This window comes from Felis catus, chromosome E3 (assembly GCF_018350175.1).
Source record: "Felis catus isolate Fca126 chromosome E3, F.catus_Fca126_mat1.0, whole genome shotgun sequence".
In the NCBI taxonomy this organism is placed as follows: domain Eukaryota; kingdom Metazoa; phylum Chordata; class Mammalia; order Carnivora; family Felidae; genus Felis; species Felis catus.
Genome location: NC_058383.1, coordinates 584,894 through 593,591, shown reverse-complemented (window position 1 = coordinate 593,591; position 8,698 = coordinate 584,894). Strand labels below are relative to the sequence as shown.

Here is an 8,698-nt window from a genome sequence, read left to right as displayed (position 1 = left end):
CACTCTAGCAGCAGAGTGGAGATGCCCTGGCTGGGGTGGAGGGGCGTGCCTGGGACCACGGGACAGTTTTCCTGTGGGAAGGTGGGGGCTGGGGCCAGGAGGTGACCTCGGGGAGGCACTGGTCAGGTTTCAGAGACATTTTGAGGGCCGGGTCAACAATATTTCCTGACACACGGACGTACAGGCAGAGGGCTTCAGGGTTGGCTCGCAGGCTGTGGTCTGAGCGGCCAGAAGGACGGTGTCCCCAGGGACAGAGCACGCAGCCGAGCCAGGGGCTGGTCTTGGCCGTGTTAAGTTAGACTTGTCTGTCGGACACCCAGGCAGAGGTGCTGAGTGGAGTCTGGGGCTCAGGAGGGAGCTCTGGGCTCGAGGTCTTGGCAGAGGGGCGCGTGGAGCATGGGACACAAGAACGCCATGGCACCATTTCGGGGCAAGGGCAGTGCTCTGAGACGGAGCTTGCTCGGTGTGAACGAGGGAGCCCCAGCTGCTTCTGGCAGTCGTCTCGTCACCGTGAGGCCTCAGCTGAAGGAAGACACCGAGGGAGAGAGGGCCACTAACACACAGAGCCGCGTCCTCGACCAGACCTCTCCTGAAGGCTGCCCACCGGGCAAGCCAGGTTGGGTCGAGTCCCCCCACCCTGCAGCTGAGAGCTTCTGGCCAAGGCCATCAGCAGGCAGGTAAACCCCTTCCTCCGTGTTGTCCGTCTCCACCTTCCGGGAGGTCAACTCTGTGAGGGCAGGGATGGTGCTCCTCACGCATCACACATAGCAGGTGCGTGGTGAATGTCTGCTGTGGAAGGAACGCGTCTCAGGGCGTCTGTCTTAGAGACAGAGAGGTTGTCTCTGATAAAACACTTCCAGAATGTCAGCTTCAGGGGATCCAGAGATAACCCTAGTGTAGACCAGAGTTTGGGTCGTAGGGGCTGGGTGGCTCTGTTTTGCGTTCACAGGGCACACGCTGTGATCTTAGCTGCACGTGAAGGCTTGAAGGGCGGAGCGCGGCGCCGTCCCGGGGAGACTGGAGCTGGTGACATGGGGTGCGGAGGGACCCCTCGCCCGCACGTGTGGGGCCACGCTGCCTGTGCTCCCCCACCCAGGGCTCCTGTGGCTGGGGGGGCGGGGAGCTCTGAGCTGCAGGCAGAAACGCCCCGAGCTGAGCGCCGGGCATAAGGTGTGTGCCCGCGTCACCGCACGCGGCCCTCTCCGCACCCCGGCAGTGAGACACTCGCCGGCTCTGTGCTGACTGCTTCCCAGGCATCACCCCCGTCACCTGAGACCACAGGCACTCAGAGAGGTGAAGCCATCCGCAGCCCCGGGCTGGCTCCCCTGGGCCTCGGGCCTGGTCTCTCTCCTGTCCTTCCGACGTCCCGCCGGCAGGCGCATAGTAGGAGCTCAGGAAGCCGGGGGACCCACACGCCGCTCCCCTGGTCCCCCCAGAGGGGAGCCTGGGCCGCAGAGGTCACCAGGCCTCCCCCCACCCCAGGTCTCCCAAGGGTCACCGCAGGACAAGGATAAGATTATCCTCCGTACTTTGCTCTCTCCTGTCGAGAAAAACAGCCACAGATGAAAATAGCCTCCCGGCAGTCACAGACAGGGAGGGGTGTCAAGCTCTCCCTCTGCTGGGCCCACAGCCCTTGTCCCCAGGGAGGAAGGACACTGCCGGGGTCACTCAGAGCACAGGTGTGAGCCCTGAGCTCCGGCGCTCCCTCCCCGGTGGGGGGGGGGGGCACCAGCCGGCAGGGGTCAGGGGCCAAGCGGGCCGGGACAGAGCGGCCCCTCCCAGGCCGGCCTGGTGCAGGGTGGGGTGGGGGATGCCTGGAGGGCTGAGGACCACCCAAGGAGGGCCGCAGGCAGCCTGGCCCTTCGGGGCATCGTGTCCCCACCCCCCGCCGGTCAGTGTCCCTGCTCTAAAAGGGCCACCATCCCTGCAGTGTGGAGGGAAGGGAGGCGGGGCAGGGGGGAGTGCTGCCCTCTTTAGAGCCTGGGTGTCTCTTCCGAAACAGTCGGGACTGTACCTCTCGCACCAGTGACACCCGCACCCCACGCCACCTGGACGCTGGGCGGAAGGAAGCCAGACCAGCGGCGGATGCTCTGACCCCGCCGTGGACAGCGTCCCGTCTCCGTGGTTTCCACTTCGGAGAGCTGTCTTCGCCGCCGTCCCGGGGATGGACAGTTTCCAACCAGAGGGTCAGGAAAACAAGGCCTCTCACACCTGGGATTTTAGGTTGTTTCCAGTGTTTGTGGGACCGGTCGCGCCCCCCCCGCGGAGCCCCCCGCGCACGCCGCCGCTCTGTGGTCGGGCCATTTCCTTAGGCCAGGTGCCCAGACGCGGGGCTGCAGGGTTGGGTCACGGCCAGGGCTCGAGGTGCCAAGTCGCTGTCAGCGTCGCTGCGCCCCTCCCCCACTCCTGCCGGCGCCCTCCGCTCGGGCTGCTCGCGCTGTCCGTGGGCCCGTCCACCGGCCTTGTGGCCGGGTGCCCCCAGGGCTTGCTTGCCCTGTGTGTGTCAGTCCGTGCTTTCCCGAGGAGGGATCCGCGAAGGAGACCCGGCAGGTAGACGGCTGTGACCAGCACACGCGTTTCCTACGCGGATCGATACACGGGGAGGCCGGGCACGCGATCCTAAGGGACAGCGGTTGCGTTCGGGGTTTCAAGTGTTTACTCTGTTTCAAATTTCTATGCTGGGCTTTGTCGAACCTGAACACTGTGAGCGGCGGCCCTGCTGCCCACAGTGATCTGTGGTCCGTGCTGTCTTCCGGAGAAAGCTCCCTGTCTTCTGGACTTCGGCAAACCGTGGGAAAACTGGGAAACAGCAATCAGCGTCCCCCCACAGCCTTGTATTTGAGCGCTGTCGGCCTTCCAGAACAGGCGTGAGAACTGACAGTGAACCTCGGCTCACCCGCCTCCCGCGTCCCCCGCTCCGCTGGCTCTGTGAAGCCGCAGTCACCTGTGTGTCGCTGGCCGCTGTCGACCCACCGGTCACCTTCACACCCGGACCCCGGCCGCTGGAAGCAAGCCTCCGGCATCGTGACCTTTCACCCCAGGTCCCAAGGCGCGCGGCATCAGCACGACCGTCCCTTTCTCCCTGGTCCTGGTGGCGTCCCTGGCTGCCCGGGTTTTGGTGGAGCCGTCCAGACGCTCTCGTCTGCTGTCCCCAGAGCAACCTGCCTCGGGGGCCTGTGGAGCGCCCCTCCGCCCGGAGGGGGCTGCTTGCTCCCGCGAGGCTGGCCAAGAGCACGGACGTTGGCAGGAGCGCGGCAGGCGGCGGTGCGAGCTTCCCCCCTGCAGAGAGGCACCCACCCCACCCGTGTGCCAGAACATTCATTGAACCGTTGCCGGATCCCCCTGAAGTGCATTTAGCGCTGGGGGTAAAGTGTGGTTTCAGCAGGTCACTCTTCCAGACTGTCCTATGGAATAAACAGGCCGGTACCTCTCACGGCTTTTCCTCTGGGACGGACTCTTTTCTGGGCTCTGTGGTTCCGGTCCGTTTGTCACACGAGAGCCTCCCTGTTCTGATTATGGTAGCTCCGTGACCCATTTGCCTCTTCCTTCTAGAAGTCTCTGCTTTCTGCATGCACCTTTAGCCCCTTGGCCCAGCTTCTACGGGCCACTTGAGCACCTTTCTCCCCCTGGTGAGGGAGGTCCCCCGAGTTGACCCCACAGCTCTGGTCAGATTTGTGTTACCATCCGGGGAGGTGCAGGCCTCTCTGACGTCGGGAGGCTTTTCCGTCTGGTGGGCCCATGTCTCTGGAGGGTGTGACCTCACTGTCCTCTCTCAGGGAGGCCTGGCAGGCCATCCCTGCACTATATCCCCAGCCGTCCCGGGGTCCAGCCGCTAGCTCTGACCTCTGCCCGGCAGGGGTGAGTCCTGTCTGTCTGATGGCCAAGGGCTGCTGCAGGCCTTTCCCGCCCCGTCCATGGTCACAGACCCGAGAGGGACAGGGCCCGTGGGCAGTGCCTGGGGAAAGAGGTGGGGGATGGCTCTGGGTTCAGACTGGGTGGCCAGCCCCATCTCCTTGGAATTCACACCCAGAACACAGGAACTTGGCCACAAGTCCTGAAGACCCCAGCAGGCAAGCGAGGGGAACAGGGGTTGCTGCTTTGGCCGGGGAGGCTGGCAGCTAAACTTCCCGTCTAGGCTGCCACATTTTGTGTTCCCTGCCCAAACTCTCTAATGCCTTCCATACCCCTAGAGTAAAGTCCAGATGCCTTACTTTGGTCTCAAGGCCTGTGTGACCTGCCCCACTGCCTGCCTCCCCCAGCTCACCTTCTCCCACCATCCCCTGCCCCTTGTTGTTCCTTGAACAAGACAAGCCAGTTCCTGCCCCGGGGCCTTTGCACGTGCTATTGTTGTTTCTGCCTATAATACTGGATCTAGACTTTCTAGATGGCCGGTTGGCTTCCTCTCCAACAGACCTTACTGACCACTCCCGAAACACTACATGCTTATTTGTCACTTGCTTATCCGGAGACCCCGAGTTCTAGGAGAGCTTTGTTTTAGCTTTGCGCCCCTAGTGCTCCACAGAGTGGAGTACGTGAGTATTTGTTGAATGGGGTGAATGAGTATTCCTTAAAACAACCCTCTATGCTGGCCATTATCCAGAGGAGAAAACCGAGGCTCCAAGATGCCCAACACTTTGCTCAAGATCACACAGCCGGTGAGGCCAGCGGGGGTGTCCCCGTCCCCTGGCTCCGCTGGTCTTGGGGTGTCTGAGGGTCCAGACCTCTGCTGGCTTCAAGGCTGGAGGCGGCCTGCCAGCACTCACCTGGCTGGCTCTGCACTGCAGGTTTGAACTGCATGTGTCTAGACGAGCTTTGACCAATGGACGTATCGTTTTAGGACATTTCAAATGTTCTATAGTGGCCGCGTCAAACAGGAAAAACAGGTGAAACTAATTGCAGTAATATAATTTATTTAAGCAATACATCGAAATGCTATCATCTCAACATGGAACGAATTTAAAAATCGGCAATGAGAAATGTCACACCCTTTGCCTGCACACGAAGCCCTCTCGGCCACGGAGGCCGTGCGTGTCCGGCGTATCTCTGGGTGAAGCAGCCACGGTTCACACGCCAGCGGCCACAGGGTGGCTGGTGGCTCCCGAACCACACAGTCTAGCCTGCAAGCCGCCAAGTGTCCCTTAACGTGGGTCTTGACGCACAGCATACTCGCAAGATGACTGCGGGCTCACAGCTGTTTCAAACTCCGTTTCTGTTTGTGAATTTAAAAAGGGAAATAAAAGCATTTAATAGGGAGTAAAAAACAACACTGGGAATGCCCTGCCGGCCTGCCGACAGGTTTATCACCCTTTCTGGGGAGGCTGTGTGGAAAGGCCTGGGGCGGCCGAGGTAATAACCTCATTAACGCCTGCACGGGCCCTCTTGATCTTCAAGGAGCCGTGCCCGTGCCCGCTCGGCCTTTGGATCAGCTGCCCTGAGCCGAGAGAGCCTTGCCCAGAGATAAAGCGAGTCGTGTCTCGTCATTACAAATTGTTCTGAAATCTGGTCTGGCTCCTGGCAGAGGCCTGGGCTCGGCCGCTCGGCGGGCCCCCCGCGCCAGCGAGCTGGGGCACCGCCGCCGGGCAGCTGCGCGTGCTGCGCGTGCCTGTGCGTGTGCGCGAGCGCGCGCGCAGACTGCTTCTCCCTGGTGGGGCGGGGGCGGAGGCTCACTCCCGGCCCCCTTTCCCGCACGAGAGAGTGGAGACACGGCAGCGTGAGGACAGACACATCACCGAGGCCCACCACGGGGGGCGGCGGGCAGCCAGCCCCTCCTTGCCCCCGTGCGCGGGGGCCAAGTGGACACGGACTCCAGTCTTGCTGCCTATATATACCGCTGGCGGCCGCAGCATCCGTCACCATCCTGTCTGTGACCCGTGGGACAGACAAATGCCACCTGAGCAGCTCAGCTTGAGCCGAGGAGCCCATGCCATCAGAGCCCCCTGCCTGGGGCGGAGCCACGCCTCAGCTCCGGCCCTGCGGGCCAAGGGTCTGGCTCCCGGGCCTCAGTGGTCCCATCTGTAAAATGGGGAGAGGTGGGACAGACCTGCTCTCGTCTGTGTCCGTGTGAGGGAAATGAAGTCACACAGGGACCCAGGTGGTCAGTGGATGTTCGTCGTGACTTCCACCGGGAAGTAACAGCAATCCTAGCAGTAGCGGCTTGTCAGCTGGCGCCAGGCCCCAGGCAGGTACTGGCAGCGGGTGGAGAGGGAATGAGGTGAGCTGGGGTTAGGGTGACACGCAGGCTACGCAGCTCACCGGGTGCTTAATGAAGCGGGTGCCCCTCTGGCCCCTACTTTGCTCCGAGGAACGGCCAAGGTCCTTCCCACTCCTCCCTGCTGCGGGATCATGGGCAGTATGGTGAGGCACCAGTGGCTGTCGCCCAACCAGTCACCCCAGCTGCACGGCACCCCCTCTCTCCGCCTATTTAGAGCACCTGACTCACTCTAATTATGGGCCTGCAGGCACGTCGGGGCGCGCCGGAGACGCCCGAGATAGCCCGGAAGCACCCGCTCCGGGGGCGACCGGACATCCCAGCGGCCAGGTGCACCTTCACCTCCCGCCAGCACCTCCCCACCCTGGAGATCCCTGCGGCGCCCCCTCCTTCCGCCAGGGGCCCTCTAGCTGGCCTCTGGGGACAGTACCCGAGCCTGGGGCCGGAATGGCCCGGGGGCGGCGCGCGGGGCGGGTCTCCCTGTAGCACACAGCCTGGTGCCCGTCCCGGGGTCCGGCGCCTCCGCAGGGCCTGGGTGGGGATGCCCGCCCAGCCGGGAACGCCGCGCCCACGCTCTCCGCACGGCCGCCCACGCCTCCTCCGATTCCGATGTATATTTAGCCTCATTATCAAATATTTGCAATGAACCGTGTGAACCGCCTAATAGCGGCTGGAAGGGAAACTCGATCCGGGGCAGAAAGAAGCACGTGACCACGCCTGATCCGCAAGGAGCGCGGACCCGGCGCACCGGGCAGGTGCAGCAGCCCCCCACGCGCCTGGCCTCCGGACTTTCGGCTCCCTGTCCGGGGTGAGCCCCCGAAGCCCACCTGCTCACCCAGTGCCCTCCCCCCCCTCTCCGCGGGCCGAAAGGGAGACGCTTGGGACCTGAGTGGGCGGGGCGCCGCGCGGCACGGGCCGGGGAGGAGGGAGCGCGTCGCGTGGGTTCTCACCCAAGTTGTTGACCTCTTGGTCAAGTCAGTTGTATCTCTACGTCGCATTCTTGGAAGCCGGGCCCCTGGCTCTGTTTCTGCCAGTTTTTTCGGGGGTGGGGGAGGGCGGGGCCCGTGGGGCTGGGGTCGTAGCCCCGCCCCGGCTGGAACGCGCGGCGTGCCCCGAATCTCCCCCAGCGGCGCCGGTGGCACGGTTTTTGCCGCCCTCCCGCAGCGGCTGTTGTCTGGTCGCTATGACGACTCGCTGAGGTTTTTATTTTTAATAGCCGCCGGCGATTATAGGGACGCCTGCGCCGCGCCCCCAAAAGCTCTCCAGTCCGGGGGCGGGATGCACCCCGGCCTCGCCCTTGCTTTCCGCCCTGGGGCTGGCCTGCAACTCCTATCGAAAGCGCCCCCTTGGCCGCCATGCTGGCCGCAAACTCCAGCTGGGCACCCCTGAAGTGCCGCCAGGGAGGGGCGCGGAGGGAGGCACCCACCTCAGCCCCCGCACGGGCGGCGGAGTTCCTCCTCCATTCCCGCGCCCACGACCAGACCCAGCCCTTTAGCCCCGAGGGACTGTCCTCGGGCCCCTCTGCCGGAGAGGAATCCCAGGCTCGAGCGGACGCGATGCAGTCAGTTCGGGAGGCGCGTAGGCGATGGCTCAGACCCGGTCCAGCCTGAGTCCTTGGGGGTGCCTGTTCGGCTGCCCTCCCCAAGCCTGCCAGTGGTCCCCCTCTCGGAGCCATCGAAGGTTCCAGCTGGACGGACAAGGACTGGCCCTCACGTGCTTCTAAACGTTTCCAAGTTTTCCCTGGTTCTACCTCGGGCTTTCTCCATCCTGACCACCTGGAGAGAGGGGTTGGTGGCGGGGTCCCTGCGAGGGGCTGCCGCCAGGGGAAGGCAGGGGCATCGGGGAGGCTGCAGGTGTGTGAAGGCACGTGGAAGGGCGCTGGTAGACCCGGGCCCTCGGGGAAGGGCAGGAGAGGTCCTGCCTCCACCCTCCTCACCCTCACCCCGAGGTATCTGGGGGGGGGGGGGGGAAGGCGAGCACCCCCCGAAGCGCCTTCCCGACTTGGCCTTTGAAATGCCGGAGCCCGCCGTTCGATGAAAGACCGCCCGCAGGCTTCGCCTTTACTGCCTTTGTCTGGCGGGAGGGCGGCCGAGGCGGGGCGCGGGCCTAATCCACAGGATGGGGCAGATGGGGGCGGAGGCCTGGGGCGGGTGGAATTCCAGGCGGCCGCCCACCCACCCACCCACCCATCGGGGAGTCCCCTAACCCTCAGGGGGCCTCGCCGTCTAGCGTTGGCGTGGTGAGGCCCGCCTTCCCTCCCAGGCAGGGTTCCAGGCTCGGCTGCCCCCTCGAGAGACCAGCCGGGGGGCCGATCCCACCTGGTGTAGGCGCGCGGAACCTGCCCAGCTCGGGCGCACCTGCCCTTCGGCGGCAGGGGAACGGTGCAGCCCGCTCAGGCCTGGGCCTCCCGCGCGCCGGTCCCGGCATCGCGCTCTGTGCCGCGCCTCGGCCGGAGGTGGCGCTCTGTACGCCCAACGGATCCCGGCGTGG

The 8,698-nt window shown here is 64.4% G+C and overlaps 1 long non-coding RNA gene across 1 annotated transcript; it reads right to left on the bottom strand.

Moving 5' to 3' along the window:
• Positions 1–4,893: 4,893 nt before the first annotated feature.
• LOC109495067 lies at positions 4,894–8,502 on the bottom strand. Its single transcript, XR_002738836.2, has 2 exons — positions 6,041–8,502; positions 4,894–5,209 (listed from the first exon to the last, which is right to left on the bottom strand). It is a non-coding gene; the product is annotated as an uncharacterized LOC109495067 (long non-coding RNA).
• Between the last annotated feature and the right edge of the window lie 196 nt (positions 8,503–8,698).